At 44.2% G+C, this 20,325-nt stretch overlaps 1 pseudogene; it reads right to left on the reverse strand.

The window, feature by feature from the left end:
• Positions 1–2,603: 2,603 nt before the first annotated feature.
• On the reverse strand, positions 2,604–13,695 carry LOC117088645 (annotated as a pseudogene).
• Between the last annotated feature and the right edge of the window lie 6,630 nt (positions 13,696–20,325).

Consider the following 20,325-nt stretch of genomic DNA (forward strand, 5'->3'; position numbering starts at 1 on the left):
AGAATCACTTGAACCCGGTAGGCGGAGGGTGCAGAGCGCTGAGATCATGCCACTGCACCATCAGCCTGGTGACAGAGCGAGACTCTGTCTCCAAAAAAAAAAAAAAAAGAAAGAAAATACTAGACGGAAATAAACTATAAGTATTAACAGTGATTACATTTTGGTGGAGTGATTAGGAGTGATTTCACTTTCCTCATAACTTTTCATATTTTAAATATTTGTGATGAATAATTCTAATTTTATAATCTGAGAAAAGATGCTATTTTTAGAATGCAAAAGAAAACGTCAAAAAGAGGCACAATACCAGGAGTGGTGGCTCATGCCTGTAATCCCAGCACTTTGGGAGGATAAGGCAGGAGGACTGCCTGAGCCCAGGAGTTACAGACTAGCCTGAGCAACATAGCAAGATCTTGTCTTTACAAAATGCAAAAAAAGTAGCTGGGCATGGTGGCATGCACCCATGGTCCCAGCTACTCGGGAGACTGAGGTGGGAAGATCCCTTGAGCCCAGGAGTTTGAGGTTATAGGGAGCTGTGTTTGAGCCACTGCACTCCAGCCTGGGCAACAGACGACTGAAAAAGAGAGACAGAGAGAGAGAGAGGCAGGTTTGTGTTTCAGTGCAGCGACCAAAATGAAAACAAAGAAACAAAAAAAGATAATAGATGATAACATCGCTTCATCAAAAACGAAAAATGTAGAAGATTGTATTGGTAGGAGCAATATTCAGAAGTGACACTGAAGACCTAAAAACCACATGCCATGCTTAACCTTGTCACAAACTAGGGGCGGTCCTAGGCATTTTCTTTAATGTATTTGTTAATATATCAAATCTAGAAATAATCGATCTGAAAGAAATGGTGTGATTATGTGTCAGCCCTGCACACACTGCCTCTAGAAGAGGAATATGGCTTGCCCAGGTTTGTACAGTTATTATCTACATTTTTTCTGATCATGTGATATTAATTTTATCTTGAAAGTCTTGAAATTATGAGGTAGAAAGTGCACTATGAGAACAAATGAATATTGAGTTATGGCCGCTGGAGCTCCAAAAAATTGAGTTATAATTCTTCTTCTTTTTTCTTTTTTTTTTTTTTTGAGACAAAGTTTCACTCTTTTTGCCCAGGTTGGCTGGAGTGCAATGATGCAGTGACCTCGGAGTGCAATGATCCAGTGACCTCGGCTCACTGGAACCTCCACCTCCCGGGTTCAAGCGAGTCTCCTGCCTCAGCCTCCCAAGTTGCTGGGACTACAGGCACCTGCCACTATGCCCAACTAATTTTGTATTTTTAATAGAGACAGTGTTTCACCATGTTGGCCAGGCTGGTCTCGAACTCCCGACCTCAGGTGATTCGCCAGCCTTGGCCTCCCAAAGTGCCAGGATTACAGGCCTGAGCCACTGTGCCCAGCCAAGTTACAATTCTTAATTGTGACATTTTTATTGATGAAAAGAAAATGATTTGATGCCTCTGATAAGAGAGTGATATATTCTAAAATAAGGACTCATTACTAACTGAAAAAGAGTTTTTAAAGTTTAATTTGTTTGGTAGGAGGGAAGTAATCTCTAAAAGATATGGCTGGCTATTCTTAATTCAATTATAATGAGTATTTGTGGGAAGGGAGATAGATGGAAATGTGTTTTGGGAATGTATTCTCGTTTTCAATACGATTCCCTTTTATTAACCTCATGGGAAGGGGGCCGCTTTCCCTTGTATTAAATCTCTAGACAAAAGAGTAAAGTGTCCGTCCTGCAAGTTGCTGCCAGTGCAGGCAGGTCAGGGAATCTGGTGCCGCTGGTAGGGAAGACAAGCTTGCAGCTTTCCACACCCATTCCTGAATTGTGAGAAAGGAAACTTACCTAGAAGCTGGAAGGAATCCAGAAAACACGAGCAAACCCACAGCTTCTTCCTTGACAGAAAGGCGTGTCCACTCATTTCTTAGGTCTACTGAAGCCTTGAGAAGATTAATTGAGGGTTTGCCTGCCTCGGAGGCATTTCACCTGGGCAGGCTGTGTCCTGATCAGCAATGTGCTAGGCTGTCAGGACAGACACACACTTAGGCACTCTGTGTGTGAAATCTCAAAACCACAGCTGCTGACCCAGGATTTTGTAGACCCTCTCCACCTCTTTAGCGCCAGAGATCCCCAGCAGTGAAAAGCCCAAGGAAGGTCTTCTTTTCCTTGTCATGTCTTTCAAATAAATTAGGGAGAATGAGCACAGCTAAATTTGAGAAATTATTGGCACAGCCGTCAATTAAATCCTCCAGATAGAAACACATTTTTCTTTTCTTTTTTTTTTTTTTTTGCTGTGTTTATTTTCCATACAATTTTATTGAAATGTGCCAAGAGTACATGGGCAGCACAAATGTATGAACAGGAAAAAAAAATCACATATACAATAATTTTTTTCTTTTTTTTTTTGAGACAGAGTCTTGCTCTGTCGCCCAGGCTGGAGTGCAATGGCACGATCTCGGCTCACTGCAACCTCCAGTCTCCCTGGTGCAAATGATTCTCCTGTCTCAGCCTCCCAAGTAGCTGGGACTACAGGCGCCCGCCACCAAGTCTGGCTAATTTTTGTACTTTTAGTAGAGACGGGGTTTCGCCATGGCTGGTCTCGAACTCCTGGCCTCAGGTGATCCGCCCACCTTGGCCTCCCAAAGTGCTGGGATTACAGGTGTGAGCCACCGCGCCTGGCCTTGCACAATAAATTTTTAAAAGTGAAGACGTGAAGGTTAATCTTGGGAGATATCAGGTCCCCTCAGGCTCCCCTTGCAGACTTCCAGTGTTTCCATTAAGGTTAAGCCTCTACAAACCTAGCATTCAAAAAAAAAAAAAAAAGGCATAAAGGAAAGAGAAATGTTTTCCCGCTCAGATGGGACTCTTCCTAGGCACCTAATTAGGAGGCATGCTGAGCGGTGGAGAAACACAGCTTCAGAGTGTCAGGGTATGGACCATCTGGGTTTTTCCTCTGGCCATGGTGCCCGGAGTCGCCAGGGCATCGCTCTTGGATTCCCATTCCAGCAGCCCAGAGCAGCTGCGCTCACTTTTGCCTGAGAATACTTTCCCAGAAGCTGGCCGCTTCACGCCCAGCACATCGCACATCTCAGAGAAGTTCCCCTCAGCCACCTCCGGCGGTGCGTTGAACTGCAGCACGTTGCTGCGCTGCTGGAGGCGGTTCCTGGCTGCCCGCTCCAGGGTGGGGAACCCATTGTTCCGGATTCGCTGAAGTCCCTGTAACGGCAAGACCTGACTTCCAACCCGCATGACTGACCGGGCATGAGGCCTGGCTGCTTGGAGACAGACATTCAGCTTCTGCCCAAACATGACATTGTTGTTGAGGTAGGTAGTGGCCCGGTCCACAGCGTAGCCATCTCCACCACGGCGGCCCCCGGCTTGCTTTTCATGAATTTCACCTTCTCCACATTGCTATACAAGCAGAAAACATTGAAGACTTGGTCACAGTTCCTCTTAGACGGATCCAAACCATAGACCACGAGCACAGGGCTGTCGGCGTGAGGGCCATGCTTGGGTGGTGGGGGAAGGGTGGGGGGTGCCCATACTGGGAGCCGTAGCGACTTGGGCCCCGATGGTGACTCCCCTCCACTGGTGGACCCATCCTTCTCCCTTCGTAGTGAGGTGGGGGGCTGGGAGGCCGTAGCCCTCATCATGGTAATGGCTGTGATACCCACCGTAGGGACCTCCATATTCTGTGGTGTCATCTCCCAGGAGAGGGGGCTGCCTCTGGCGTTTGTTGGGTTGCTGCCGGGGTCACCTTGCCACTGAGATTGCGGTTTGTGTAGTCCCAAGTATCCTGATCATTCTTGAACCCATTCAAGCGTGTAGGCTTCGCGTATTCGATCTTCAGAGTGCAGCAGTCAGAATAGATTTCAGCCCCATGGAGCGAGGCCTTGGCCCACCGGGCACTTTGAACACAGGCAAATTCCACCATGGCCTGAACTCCCTTCTTCCGGAAAATGACAATTCTCTGGACAGGACCACAAGGATTACAGACAGTGTAAAGAACATCCGTGGTGATCTGGGGTTCAGGATGGTAAAGAGAAAGCAGCACACTGTTCACGCTCCGGGAGTCATCCGAGTTCCTGGGGCGGGAGATCTTCTGTCTGGTAAAGTAGTTGACAAAAGCTGGGTGACCGGCAATGTATATTTGGTTGTCGACTGTGTAGTTCCCTGTGTTGCAAGCCCCCAGCACATCTTCAAATTCCACCAGTGCTTGTCTCAGCCTGTGTCAGCCTCCCAAAGTGCAGGTATTACAGGCATGAGCCACCACGCGGGGCCTAGTCATGTTATTATAGGTTTCTTTGTGATAAATCACTCCAAATCCCTTGCAAGAGAAAGTGGGATGTAAATAAAAACTTTTAAGGCTTGGCTTTCCCTTTCAAGAGCCTAATGTTGTGCATGGAACTTCCTGTTGTCCATAAAATATGTTTTGAGTGCTAAAAAGGAATAACTGGCTGAGGGCGGGACGTCAGAAAAAACTAGGTAAACCATTATCAAATTGATTAGGACAAGGATCCAGCCAACCCCATTCATCATTTATCAAATACCTGCAGTGCTACATGTTTGCCCAGACCATTGTGCTCAAATCGGGCAGGGCAAGGATGTCTGCTGGAGATCTCAGTGCCGTGGACTTGGTGATGATATCCGCATCTGTAAAATGGGTTAACAGTACCTACCTCACAGGCCTGTTGAGGGAAGCAGGTGAGTGATATATTCAGAGCACTCACCCCAGAGTCTAGCACTTGGTGAGTTTGTCAATATTATCTTTCCTCCTCGGCTCTCCTTCCTCAATTAGATGCTAATACATCTAATTACAATACATCTAATTAGCAATTAGATGCTAAATACAATTTAGACTATGTACTAAAATTGTATTTACTTTACACAAAGACATAATTTGTCAAATGTGCAAATGAACTTTGTCGTGTTTTGATCCAAGGGAGTTTCTAACCTTTTTGGGGGAGGTGGGAAGGGGGAGTAAGAAATGAGAGGCTGAGCTCCCCATGTGGCCCATGATAAACACCAGGCAGCTTTGTGTGGAATCATCACTTGAGGGCTTGAGTAGCAGAAACATGATGCTGGAAGACGTTAGAAGAGAAAGATCCATGGGCCACAGAAGGAGACAGGTGTGGAATGAGAGTTGCTGGCAGCAGCCATCCTTAGAGAAGAGGTAAACTCTCCCCTCTGCAGGGTGCTTGACTCTATGGCCTCAAAAATTGTCAGCTCTCCAGACAACTTCTTCCTTGTGCATCACATCCAACCACTGTAGCCCTTCCTCTGCCTCTGCGCTCTTCAGTCTGGACCCAGGACACCAACAGCACGGCCCTGGTGCCACCCAAAGCCCACCAGGGAATGGTCTCTATAGTGTCTACTTTTTTTTTTTCTCTCTGAGATAGAGTCTTGCTCTGTCGCCCAGGCTAGAGTGCAGTGGTGTGATCTTGGCTCACTGCGACCTGGTTCACTCCAGGGTTCAAGCGATTCTCCTGCCTCAGCCTCCAGAGTAGCTGGGACTGCAGGCGCCCACTACCACGCCCATCTAATTTTTGTATTTTTAGTAGAGACAGGGTTTCTCCATGTTCGCCAGGCTGGTCTCAGACTCCTGACCTCAGGTGATCCAGTCGCCTTGGTCTCCCAAAGTGCTGGGATTACAGGCGTGAGCCACCGTGTCTGGCAAAATGACAATTTTTTAAAAAATGAGAACCTGGCACGGTGGCTTATTACTGTAATCTCAGCACTTTGGGAGGCTGAGGCAGGCGGATCACGAGGTCAGGAGTTCAAGACTAGCCTTGCCCACATGTTGAAATCCCATCTCTACTTAAAAAATGCAAAATTAGCTGGGTGTGGTGGTACACACCTGTAATCCCAGGTACTCAGGAGGCTGAGGCAGGAGAAGCACTTGAACCCAGGAGGTGGAGGTTGCAGTGAGCCGAGATCATGCCATCGCACTCCAGCCTGGGCAATAGAGTGACACTTCATCTCAAAAAAAAAAAAAAAAAATTGAGGATGCCTGGTGGCAAGGAGACTCTCATGCTACTGATTTTCTGGAGTCTAGAGTTGAGCTTTAAGAGTCTTGGTTCAGGGATGGGCCTGGTGGCTCATGCCTGTAATCCCAGCACTTTGGGAGGCCGAGACGGGGAGAATCACTTGAGGTCAGGAGTTCAAGACCAGCCTGGGCAACATGGTGAAACCCTATCTCTACCAAAATTACCAAAAAATTAACTGGGCATGGTGTTGCACACCTGTAGTCCCAGCTACTTGGGAGGCTGAGGAGGAAGAATAGTTTGAGCCCAGAAGGTTGAGGTTGCAGTGAGCTGAGATGGCACCACTACACTCCAGCCTGGGTGACAGAGTGAGACTCTGTCTCAAAACAAAAAACAAAAAACAAAAAACACAAGATTATTGGTTTGGTGTTCCTAGGACCACTCCTTCTCCTTCTATCTCAGTCCTATTTTATAATTCGATAACTTAATTTAGGTTGTGCATTTTAAGGTGAAGATTAACGAACTGTGCAATGGTTTCCTTTATTAACATTAAATTTTTTTGAGAGACAGGGTCTTGCTCTGTCACCCAGGCTGGAATGCAGCATCATGATCATAGCTCACTGCAACTGTGACATCCTAGGCTCAAGTAATCCTCCTGTCTCAGCCTCCTGAGTAGCTGGGACTACAGGTGTGTGCCACCACGTTTGGCTAATTTTTTTTTTTTTTGATACAGAGTATTGCTATGTTGTCCAGGCTGGTCTCCGACTCCTAGCCTCAAGCCATCCTCCCATATCAGCCTCCCAAAGCACTGGGATTACAGGTGTGAACCAGTGTTCCTGGTTCCTTTATTACTTACTGAGGAAGATAAATATAGAGATTTCATGCCTTATTCCATCATGTTCAGCTCCTACATTTTCAGTGTCACTTCCTACTAACTTACTCTCCAGTCACAGTGATATAGATATATAAGGCGTTGTCCCAAACCCACCGTGCTGTATCTTTGCACGTGCTGTTCACTCTTCTTCGAATATCTTCCCAACTTTTGTATGCCTTGAACATGTCTATTCATTCTTCAATATCTACCTTAGACTTTAGCTTTCTCCATGAAGTCTTCCTGGGGAAAGTCTTCCACCCTCAAACCCCTACTCCTTTTTTTGTGTGCCTTTTTCAGACTCTATTTTCCTTTTCACATACCAGTCTCCCTTGCTACACTGTGAGTTCCTTCAGTACAAAATCTCCATATTCTTTATATTTGTATTTCCAACACTATGACTATCCCTTTTATGTGTGGCTATAATGAATGTTTCTGCAATTTTACGTAAAAGAAAAAAATTCATGAAGGGAATTTCTGAACTTATTGTATGCCAACAGGTTGGCAATCTACTTGTAGAATTATCCCCATCTTAGTTATTGGTTAGAATGAAAATCACACCCTTATGGGGACACTCCCAGAAAAGCTTGTACATTTTCTCAAGTCTTTGTTTATCTATAAGATGGCATGAAGCCATAAAATAAATAATTATACATGTGAAGTATATAATATGCTGTGTAATGACAGATGTGATGCTCATTGAACCCACTTCCCTGCAAGGGCTGTCGCTAAACAATTAGTATTTAGGGCCAGCTCTGTGGTATGTTTGATGAACACAATTTAAACAGAATAAAGCAACCAGAGTAAAACCAAGCCAACCAGCTGTTATATCAAATCCATCCAGTACATATCTATTTTAAGGTCTTCTTTCACATTTTAACCAGTATGATGTATTAGTTATACCCTTTGGTTTGTGCTTCTCAGGAGGCCCATTTCATGGAGGACGCTAAAGGATTTGAGGACACATTTGATTTGGAGGCAGCTCACCCTTCAGTTTAATAGTGAATATCTCTGAAAATCAATTCCTGATCAAACTGAAGTTTTAAAATCATCCAGATGAAATTGCAGGCTGGGCGCCGTGGCTCTTGCCTCTAATCCTAACACTTTGGGAGGCAAAGGTGGGAGGATCACTTGAGCCCAGGAGTTTGAGACCAGCCTGGCCAACATAGCCAGACCTCATCTCTACTAAAAATAGAAAGGGGGCCAGGCGCGGTGGCTCACGCCTGTAATCTCAGCACTTTGGGAGGCTGAGGCGGGCAGATCACAAGGTCAGGAGTTTGAGACCATCCTGCCGAACATGGTGAAGCCCCATCTCTACTAAAAATACAAAAAAATTAGCCGGGCATGGAGGCGGGCGCCTGTAGTCCCAGCTACTTGGGAGGCTGAGGCAGGAGAATGGCGTGAACCCAGGAGGCGGAACTTGCAGTGAGCTTAGATCGGGCCACTGTACTCCAGCCTGGGTGACAGAGCAAGACTCCATCTCAAAATAAATAAATAAATAAATAAAATAAAAAGGATCAGCTGGGCGTGATGCTGCGTGCCTGTAGTCCCAGCTATTCAGGAAGCTCACAGGGGCAGGGTCGCTTAAGCTCAGGAAGCTGAGGCTGCAGTGAGCCTTGATCGTGCCACTGCACTCCAGCCAGGATGACAGAGTGAGACCCTCTCTAAATAAATATAAGAAAAAGAACAACAAAGTTGCAGAGATACTTGAAGAGGCTGGAAATAAATAAGGACCATATGCTCCCTCTTTTAAACATGTATCTGTTTAAAGCTTCAACTTAAGCTTCATTAGTATTCCATGGATGTAATTTTTTTCCTCCTTAAGTTACCTGCTTATGCTCCTTTATCCATCTCATAGAGAAATGAGATTTTTATAGTTCAACAAGCATAGTTTGAATATCTACTATTTGCTAAGCACTAAGAGGCATAGGATCTCAATGCTTATGCCATTCTGGGTCCTAAATCCTGTAGCACTCTGGAGCCAGTGCCTGGGGGTGCAAAGGCTGCAGGATTCTAGTACAGCTATAAATGCCTGAACATCCCAGGAGGGGAGTTTTCAGTTGAGTCTCTGTGTGCAGATGACATGACTGTCTGGAGCTTTCTCTTAAGATAACATAATTCATAATGCCACAAACTAGGAAACGGACATATTTTATCCAAAAAAGTAACTTAAAAGGGGTATCTATGCAAGACATAATGTCTTCCCCTCACCTGCCTTTTTTTTCTGCAGAAGAGAGGCTGGAAGATTGACAGTTTTCTAGCCAAGCAAGCTTCAGACATTTGTCAACTGAGATCATTCTTTATATTCCCATCTTTGAGATAAGACTTCAACATGGCAAAGTAAGTAAGTGCCACCAGGATTTTAACACTTTGGCATAGAAAGTGACATTGGAGAGCATTAGCTCGGCATCTTGGGGTGGCCCAGAGAGCCTTGGAGTTAGCATCCTCATTCCACGGGTGAATCTTGCAACTCCTGTGTTCACTGGAGTGAATCCCTCCCACCTTTGATTTTTGTGTATTTAGATATATTTTGATGTCTAACACAAAACGTCTTCTGAATAAAAGGCTTGTCATTACCATTCACTTTCTGAATAAGTATCCCATTCCAAAGAGTACCATAACCATGTTGCACCTTGCAATCACCTCTTCCTTGTATCTGTCAACTCTCCTTTTATTTTATCTTTTGGAATTTTTTTATTGTAGTAAAATACATATATACAACAAAATTTTCCATTTTAACCAAAGCATACAATTAAATGCTACTAAGTACATTCACAATGTTGTACAACTATCAACGCTATTTCTAAAACTTTTTCACTACCCAAAACAGAAACTCTGTAAGCATTAAGCAATAACTCCCCATTCTCCCCTTTCCCCAGCCCCTGATCATCTATATTACACTTTCTGTGCCTATAAACTTTCCTATTATAGGTATTTCATACAAATGGAGCCACACAATATTTGTCTTTTTGTGTTGAGCTTATTTTAGTTGGTATAATGTTTTTAAGTTTCATCCATATTGTAGCATGGATCAGAACTTCGTTCCTTTGTATGGCTGAACAATATTTCGTTGTATGGATAGGCCACATTTTGTTAATTCATTCATGTGCTGATAGACATGGATTGTTTCCAGCTTTTGGCTATTGTGATTAATGCCATAATGAACATTGACATAGACATATCTGTTTCAGTCCCTGTTTTCAATTCTTTAGGAGTAAAATTGCTGGGTCATATGGTAATTCAGTGTTAGATGTTTGGAAAAATGTCAAACTGTTTTCCACAGTGGTTGCACCGTTTTACGTTCCCACTAGCCATGTACCACATTCCAATTTCTCCATATCATCACCAACACTTGTAATTCTCTGTGTGTTTATATACATATATGATAAACATCCTAATAGGTGTGAAGTGATATCTCATTGTGATTTTGGTTTGCATTTGCTTAATGGCTAATGATGTTGAACATCTTTTTATGTGCTTGGTGCCATTTGTCTATCTTCTCTGGGAAAATGTCTACTCCATTCTTTTGCCAGTTTCTTAAATTGGGTTGTTTGTCTTATTGTTGTTAGGAGTTCTTTATACATTCTGGATATTAAACCTTTATCACATATATGGTCTGCAAATATTTTCTATTCCATTGGTTGTCTTTTCACTTTGACAGTGTCCTTTGGTGCATGAAAGTTTTTAATTTTTAAGTGCAATTTATGTTTTCTTTTGTTGCTTGTGGTTTGGTGTCATATCTAAGAATTCATTGCTAGTAAATCCAAGGTAATGATTGATTAGTGTTTTCTTCTAAGAGTTTTATGGATTTAGCTCTTATATTTAGGTCATTGATCCATTTGAATTAATTTTTGTTTATGGTGTAATATAGGGATTCAACTTCATTCTTTTGCATATGAAAGTCCAGTTTTCCTGGCACCATTTGTTGAAAAGACTTTTCTTTCCCCATTGAATGGACTTGGCACCCTCACTGAAAATCATTTGACCATAGACACACAGGTTTATTTCTATACTCTCAATTCTATTCCATTGGTCCATAAGTTTATCCTTAGGCCAAATAATCACACTGTTTTGATTATTATATCTTTGTAGCAAGTTTTGGAATTGGGATGTGTGAGTCTTCCAACTTTGTTCTTCTGTCTCAAGATTCTTCTGGCCCTTTGGGTACTCTTGCAATTCCATATGAATTTGAGGACCACCATTTACATTTCTGCAAAAAAATACCTCCAGTTGTTCTTTGTCCTCTTCCCATATAGAGCATTCAAACAACTGCCTACTTCCCCAGAGGCCACTCTGGCGCCAGCTCCTCAGGCTCTCTGTGTGATTCTTATCGCTGGTGTTGGTCCTATCTGCCTCCCAGGACAGAGTAATCATCTCCTTGGCTGCAGACTTCCAAAAGCCTGGCCTGCTCAACTCCTTTATCAACAAGCTCCTTTTGGAGGCCTAAGAACCCTTTCTGATATGGGGCTAATGGTTTTTTGAGCTGCATTAAGAGAATAAGGGGAGAGGTAGTGGGGTTGGGACTTAAGGACTATTTCTATGGAGAGGAATAAATATGATTACATTCTATCTCTGACCTTTTTGCCAACCTACCCCATTCCCTGAGCCAAGGGAAGAATCCTTCATGGACTTATGGGGTGTTAGCTATCATCTTAGCATGAATTTGTTGAGCCTCTAATATGTACTTGGTTGGGCAGTGTAACTATCAGTACACAAGAAACCCTAAATTCATAACCTCAAGGAGTTTACCATCTCCTGGGGGATTTTTCTAGACATATGAGTATTCCAAATATCTAAAGCATGTGCATGATGCATTATTCAATATCATGATGCATTTTCTGGTATAGACAATGCATGTGATTGAGGTTCAACTAAGGGAGAGTGCCATGTGAGCCGCAGTCATCAGAGGGCTGCACGGAGAAGGCAGTATACAAACAGGGATGGATTTCCAGAGGTAAGGAAGAGAGGACATTCTAATAGGTGCAAGAAGTGTGATGAGAGGAGATGACAACAAAATCCAAGACGTAATGGGGATTCAATGCCTCTGTGAACCAGTAAGAATCTCAGTTTGAGTGTAACCTACTCATATGGGAGAAGAGAAAGGACTCACTTGCAGAGCCAGGGTGGAGCTAAATTGAGAAGTCCTTGAGTCAAGAGGAGTTGTCTGGAATTGTGGTGTTCTGGGACTTAGGAGCTCATCCTATGCAGCTCTGGCAGCCACTGCCTTTCCAGTTTCTATAGGACTCATTGTTCTCAGGGTGAATGTGAAATGTGGCTCTCACAGACACATCAGCAGGTGCAGGAGTTTGGAACAACTGCCAGGCACACCCATCTGTATCCAGCTTTTATCCAGGCCACCACCCTGGTCAAGGCCTTTGTCACTTCATAACCTGGAATGACTGACTAGTCTCTCATCTGATCTCCCTGCCCTCAGGCTCAACTGTGCTCCAAACCCCGGGACAAATGAACACCAGTTAAATGTGCCTGCAACAACGTCAATGCCATGTTATTCCTTTGCTCAAGAGCATCCTACAGCTAGGATCTGGACTTCTCTCTCTGGAGCTCAAGGCTCTCCACGATCTTGTCTGCTTTTAGTGTCCCACCAACCTCCCACTGCACCTGCAAACAAAGTAATCCCATTTGCTTCATTCATTCAGCTTTTCAACTATTTCCTGACTATCTACTGCATCTCAGGCATAGGAACTGTTGTGGGCTGAACCGTGTCTCCCTTAAATTCGTATGTTGAAGTCCTAACTCCTAGTATCTCAGAATGTGACTATATTTGCAGACAGAGTCTTTAAAGAGGTTATTAAGTTAAAAATGAGGTCACATGGGTGGGCCCTAATCCAATATGACTGGTGTCCTTCTAAGAGGAGGAGATGAGGACACAGACACACACACAGAGAGAAGACCAGGTGAAGACAGAGGGAGGAAACAATGTCTACAAGCCAAGGAGACAGACCTCAAGAGAAACCAACCCTTCTGACACCTTGATCTTGGACTTCCAGCCTCCAGCACTATAAGGAAATAATCTCTGTTGTTTAAGCCCCCCAGGCTGTGGTACTTTGTTATGGCAGCTCTGGCTGACGAAGACAGACCACTTTGCCAGACCACCTCAATAGCAGCATTTATATGCAGTGCACACGCCATTTCCTTACAGAAAAAAAATGAGATGATACTGTACATATTCTGCAACTGAATTTTTCAGTGTAGCAATATTTATAAGCATCTTCCATGTTGGTACTTATAAATCTGCATTCTTTTTAGTATGTGCACAGTATTCCATGTTCTTCCCTCGGTCTTTTTTTTTTTTTTTTTTGAGACAGAGTCTTACTCTGTCACCTAGGCTGGAGTGCAGTGGCATGATCCTGGCTCACTGCAGCCTCCACCTCCCAGGTTCAAACGATTCTCCTGCCTCAACCTCCTGAGTAGCTGGGATTATAGGCACACACCACTATGCCCGGCTAGTTTTTGTATTTTTAGTAGAGACAGTGTTTTACCATGTTAGCCAGGCTGGTCTCGAACTTCTGACCTCAAGTGATCCACCTGCCTCAGCCTCCCAAGGTGCTGGGATTATAGGCATGAGCCACGGCGCCTGGACCCCTAAGTCTTTTTAATAGCAAAATTCCCATGACATCAATTTTATTAAAACTCCTAGAACCTATATAGCATGAGTGAATCTTTTTGATTCAAAGCTCTATGTTGCCTTCAGAATGTGAAGCTGGATTAGAATGCCAACTTTCTTTGCAAAGGATCATAGATGCCCCCTTCCAGAACTCCCGTGTTTTAGAGATGCAAAGACAAAGGGCCAAATAATTTCATTACTTTCGCAAGGTCATTTCAATGGTAAATACTGAATCCAGGGGAAGAGGTCGCACCTCCAGGGTTATTCCCACTGTATCACAGTGCCACTGAGATGGAGAGACCATGAGTACCTTTCCTGGGATTGCTATGCCAGGTTTCATTCCTTAGCCCATTTAACCATTGTTTTTTTATTAACATGGAACAAAAAAACCCACAGAATTACACGTGACCCTAGAGTCAGCTGGTCTACCCTCATCTTATAAATAAGAACACTGAGGACCGGAGTTCCCTAGGGAGGGTTCAGAGGTTGATCAATATTTCCTATAACTGAAATCATACAATACGAGTCTGGCTTTTAAAATAACTTAAATCTGATTTTGTTCATTTTAGATTTCAGTCCCTCCAAGAGTTGCCTATTACACTTACAATGAAGCACTTACTCCTCCAGGCTCCAGGCCTGATCTGGGCCCCGAAGCTCAGCCTGTTGTCTCCTCTGCCCACCACACTTTTTCATACTGTCCTCCTTGCTGTTCTTTAAACCACAAAATATTTATCGAGAAGCTATTTCATGTAAGACCCACTGGCAGATATTAGAGGAAATACGAGTCAGATTTAACCCTGGTCTTTTAAAATATTTGTATTTTTAAAAAATGCTTAATTAAAAAAAATTGTAGTAGAGATGGGGTCTCACTTTGTTGTCCAGGTTGGTCTCAAATTCCTCGGCTCAAGTGATCCTCCTTCCTTGGCCTCCCAAAGTGCTAGGATTACAGGTGTGAGAGCCACTATGCCCAGCAAACCCTGGTCTTAAATGAGCTTTATACGTATTTCTCTAGGTGGATAGACAGAAAGATAGAATGGGCTGGGGTTCACTCTTTCCTTCAATTACTTAATACAAAATTATTATCTGTCTCTACATTTTAAGTGCAGAGCTAAGCACAGTGGACACAAAGCCCAGCAATGCAAGGGCCCGGAGTCCAGCAGGGAGGACAGTCTGGCACATCACTCATAAGAACAGCATGCACTGAGCGCTGGGAACGATTAGAACAGTGAAGAGGGCTCTCTCCTCAGCCTAGGAGGGTCGGGGGGCCTCTCAGAGGAGGTGACAGTTGAGTTGTGTCTTGGAATGACAGGGAGTTTGTAAATGTGGGAAGTAGGGAGTAAGGTGGAGGTGGGCCGGGGAGGAGGGGAGGCAGTGAGAACTGCCTGTGTGAGACTCGAGTGCATGGAAGGATGTGTGGAAGGGCGTGCTGCATGGGAGAACTGTGCACACTTCTGTCTTGGTAAAGGGGGCACGTCAGAGCAGTGAGTGGGGCAACCAAGGGCAGCTGGGCTGCTTGCTGCATGAACAGCCTTACAGGCTGAGCTAAAAAACCATCCCCACTGCACTTTTATTCTAAACACATTCTATTTTATTTGATTAGCATTAAAAGAAAAGTTATGTATAGAATTTTATGTCTTTTATAGAGCTCATTAGTAGTGTAGTGGGCACGGGATTTTATTTGTGTGTTGTGGCAGCCAGGGGCTAGTTAGGAAGTTACTTTATTAACTCAAGCAAAAAGAGTCATAAATTGACAATTTTATTAGTACTTATTATACATGGTAATTTCTCTCTCTCTCTCTCTCTCTGGATCAGGATATATATATCTATATAATCACTGATCCAAAAATCTGAAACCTTAAATGCTCCAACATTCAAAACGTCTTGAGCACCCAAGACATCACAGGTAGAAAATTCCACAACAAACCTTATGAAACAGATCATAGTCAAAACTTTGTTTCATGCACAAAATTAAAAATATTGTACAAAGTTACCTTCAGGCTGTGTATATGAAGTGTGTATGAAACATAAATGAATTTCCTGTTTTGGCTTGGGTCTGATTCCCAACATATCTTTTTATATACAGGCATACCTCGAAGACATTGTGGGTTTAGTTCCAGACCACCCCACAATAAAGTAAATGTAGCAATTAAAGTGAGGTACAGATGTTTTGGTTTCCCAGTTCATATAGAAGTTATGTCTATACTATATTGTCATCTATTTTTTTTTTTTTTTTTTTTGGGACGGAGTCTCGCTCTGTCGCCCGCGCTGGAGTGCAGTGGCCGGATCTCAGCTCACTGCAAGCTCCGCCTCCCGGGTTGAAGCCATTCTCCTGCCTCAGCCTCCCGAGTAGCTGGGACTACAGGCGCCCGCTGCCTCGCCCGGCTAGTTTTTTGTATTTTTTAGTAGAGAGGGGGTTTCAGCATGTTAGCCAGGATGGTCTCGATCTCCTGACCTCGTGATCCGCCCGTCTCGGCCTCCCAAAGTGCTGGGATTACAGGCTTGAGCCACCGCGCCCGGCCTATTGTCATCTATTAAGTGTGCAATAGCATTATGTCTAAAAAAGGTATATGCCTTAATTTTAAAATTGGTTATTGCTAAAAATGCTAAAAATCATCTAAGCCTTCAGGGAGTCATAATCTTTTTGCTGGTGCAGGGTCTTTTGTCAATGTTGGTGGCTGCTGACTGATCAGGGCGGTGGCTCCTGGAGGTTGCGGTGGCTGTGGCAATTTCTTAAAATGAGACAACAATGAAATTTGCCACACCAATGGACTCTTCTGTTTAACTTCTCCTAACTTCAAACTTATCTTCTGCAGCTTCCTCATCTTTCTCAGCCTTCACAGAATTGAAGAGAGTTAGAGCCTTGCTCTGGAAAAACAAAAGATTTCTCTGGCAGGTGATGCTGTTCGATAGCATTTTACCCACAGCAGAACTCCTTTCAAAATTGGAGTCAAGCCTCTTAAACCCTGCCACTGCTTTATCAACTAAGTTTATGTAATGGTCTAAATCCTGTGTTCTCATCTCTACAGCATTCGTGGTATCTTCACCAGAAGCAGATTCCATCTCAAGAAACCACTTTCTTTGCTCATCTTTAAAAAGCAGCTCCTTATCTGTTCAAGTTTTCTCATGAAATTGCAGCAATTCAATCACACCTTCGGGTTCCACTTCTAATTCTAGCTCTCTTGCTATTTCCACTACATCTGCAGTGACTTCCTCCACTGAAGTCTTGAACCCCTCAAAGTCATCCATGAGGGTTGGAATCAATTTCTTCCAAACTGCTGTTAATGTTGTATTTTGACCTCCTCCCATGAATTACAAATGTTCTTAATGGCATCTAGAACAGTGAATCCTTTCCAGAAGGTTTTTAATTTGCTATGCCCTCATCTAACCAAGGAATCATTGTCTATGGAAACTATAGCTTTATGAAATGTATTTCTTAAATATTAAGAGTTGAAAGTTGAAATTACTCCTTGATCCATGAGCTGCAGAATGAATGTTGTGTTAGCAGGCAAACACTACATTCATCCCCTTGTACATCTCCGTCAGGGTTATTGGGTGACTAGGTGCATTGTCATTGAGCAGTCATATTTTGAAAAGAATCTTTTGTTCTGAACAATGGGTCTCAACAGTGGGCTTAATACATTTAGTAAACCATGCTATGCTGTAAACGGATGTGCTGTCACCTAGGCTTTGTTGTTCCATTTATAGAGCACAGGCAGAGTAGATTTAGCATCATTCTTAACAGCCCTAGGATTATTGAAATGGTAAGTCAGCACTGGCTTCAACTTAAAGTCACCAGGTGCATTAGTCCGTAACCAGAGAGGCAGGCTGTTCTTTGACGCTTTGAAACCAGGCATTGGCTTCCTCTCTTCTAGGATGAAAGTTCTAGATGGCGTCTTCTTCCCCAGGAGCCTGTTTTGTCTAAATTGAAAATCCATTATTTAGTGCAGCCACCTTCATCAATGCTGTTATAGCTGGATCTTCTGGATAACTTGCTGCAGCTTCTCCATCAGCACTTGCTGCTTCACCTTGCGTTTCTATGTTATGGAAATGACTGTGCTCCTTAAGCCTCATGAACCAACCTCTCCTAACTTCAAACTTATCTTCTGCAGCTTCCTCATCTTTCTCAGCCTTCACAGAATTGAAGAGAGTTAGAGCCTTGCTCTGGATTAGTTTTGGCTTAAGGGAATGTTGTGGCTGGTTTGATCTTCTATCCACACCACTCAGACCTTCTCCGTATCAGCAAAAGGCTGTCCTGCTTTCTTATCATTCATGTGCTCACTGCAGTAGCACTTTTAATTTTCTTCAAGAACTTTTCCTTTGCATTCACAACTTGGCTAACTCTCTGGTACAAGAGCCCACCTTAGCTTTTGACATGCCTTCCTCACCAAGCTGCACCATTCCCAGGCTCCGCTTTAAGGTGACAGACTTGCAACACTTCCTTTCCTTTGAACACTTAGAGGCCATTGTAGGTTATTAACTGGCCTAATTTCAATATTGCTGTGTCTCAGGGAACAGGGAGGCCTGAGGAGAGGGAGAAAGATGTGGGAAAGGCCAAGTGATGGAGCACAGAACCCATGCAACATTTATCAATGAAGTTCACTGTGTTGTATGGGCGTGGCTTATGGTGCCCCGAAACGATCACAATAATGACATCAAAGATCACCAGTCTCAGATCACCATAGCAGATATAATAATAATGAAAAACTTTGAAATATTGCAAAAATTACTAACATGTGACACAGGAATGAAGTGAGCATATGCTGTCGGAAAAATGGCGCTGAGAGACTTGCTGGACACAGAGTTGGCCACAAACCTTCAATTTGTAAGACATGCAATATCTGCGAAGCATAATGAAGCAAACTGCAATAAAATGAGGTATGCCTGTATATACAAATATTCCAAAATCTGAAAAAATCCAAAGTTCAAAACATATCAAGTCCCAGGCATGTCAGATAAGGGATATTCAATCTGTGTGTGTGTGTATGAATTTTGAGAGTGTTGTTTATTTTTATTTTGTAAAGAAAAGGTCTTGCTCTGTCACCCAGACTGGAGATCAGTAAGACGATCATAGTTCACTGCTGCCTTGAACTCCGACTCAAGGAATCCTCCCTCCTACCTCAGCCTCCCAAGTAGGTAGGACTCCCAAGTAGGTAGGACTCCCAAGTAGGTGGCGTACACCACCATGCCTGGCTAATTTATTTTATTTTTTCTAAAGACTAGGACTCTCTGTGTTGCCAAGGTTGATCTTGAACTTCTGGCTTCAAGTGATCCTCCCTTCTCAGCATCCCAAGTGTGTGTGGTTTTTAAAAATCCCCTTTTGCAGGTGAGGCAACTGAGGAAAGGCTGAGGACCCACAGTCATGAGTAAGCAGGGAGGAGGTGGGGGGCTGCCTACCTCAGGGACACATAGACAGTCCTGCCCCAGCTCCTTAGATGAGTGTGGCCTGAGCCCAGGGAGGGAAAGGAAGGCTGAGCAGAAGGGGGTAAAAGGAGGGAGGTTTCAGGGGCAGACTTCGGAGCACTGAAGTACAGGAGGAGGGAGAGGAAGGAATCTAGAACAATTTCTAAGTTTCTGGCGTGGACAACTGAGAGATCATGGCATTCCCGGAGGTGGGTGGGGGAAGGAAGAAGGCGCAGGTGAAAGAAAACAAGCCCAGGCATTGCTGTGGTACACAGCAGAAGAGGACACATACCCCAGACCAGGAGCATGGTCCCACGAGCGGGTACCAGGAAAGGCCCCGAGGGTGCCGTGTGTTTTAAAATGGGCCTTGCAGCCAGGTGCAGTGGCTCACACCTGTAATCCCAGCACTTTGGGAGGCCGAGGCATGTGGATCACCTGAGGTCAGGAGTTCGAGACCAGCCTGGCCAACATGGTGAAACCCTGTCTCTACTGAAATACAAAATTTAGCCGGGCTTGGTGGTGTGCACCTGTAATGCCAGCTATTCGGGGGGGCGGTAGGGGGGCTGTGGCAGGGGTCTGAGGCAGGAGAATCGCTTGAACTCAGGAGGCAGAGGTTGCAGTGAGCCAAGATTGCACCACTGTACTCCAGCCTAGGCAACAGAGCCAGACTCGATCTCAAAAAAAAAAAAAAAAAAAACCAAAACGAAACAAAGGGCCTTGGATTAGGTTCAAAGGTCTTTCAGCAGGTGAGGTTACAATGGAGAGTGTTCTGTAGAGAAGAAACAGGTAGGGAAACATGAGATTGTGTGTAGGGAGTAGTGACCGTATATTTTGGTCAAGGCACTCCATCTGTGGCTGGAAAGGTGTTTCAGGTGGCAGCATAGAAATCCTGGGCTGGGCTTCCTGATGGAAGGCTGTCAGGGTGGATCTAGGTTGATTTAGAATGGGGAGATATTGGAAGTGGGGAGACCAGTTTGCAGGGTTTTGCAATGATGCAGGGAAGTGGTAAGGCACCCTTGGATTGGGTGAGGATGCCAGTATTGGAAAGAGGAGGGTATAAAGGGACCAGGGACATAGAGTCAACAGGCTTTGATAACTAGAAGTAGGGCTAAGTGGGTAGGGAGCTAGTCCAAGGCCATCCTGAAATTGTTGAGCTTGGGGTGAAAGAAATAAATTCATTTTGGGGAATACTGTGGTAAGACGACCATTGCCTGTCCAGGCAGTTCAGCCCAGAAGGCTGACAGTGTGTCTGGAGAAAGTCAGGGCTAGATTTGGGATCGTCCTCCTAAGGTTACAACTGAAGTCTTGAACAGCAGATGATGCTGTGGAGAAAAGAGTGAAGAGACAGGAAGGCAGCAGAGGACGCAACCTCACCGAACAGCCCATTTATGGGGCAGGAGAAGAAGGAGGCGTCAAAGGTGACTGAGGCGATGTAG

Source organism: Trachypithecus francoisi, unplaced genomic scaffold, assembly GCF_009764315.1.
Source record: "Trachypithecus francoisi isolate TF-2019V2 unplaced genomic scaffold, Tfra_2.0 Lachesis_group10, whole genome shotgun sequence".
In the NCBI taxonomy this organism is placed as follows: domain Eukaryota; kingdom Metazoa; phylum Chordata; class Mammalia; order Primates; family Cercopithecidae; genus Trachypithecus; species Trachypithecus francoisi.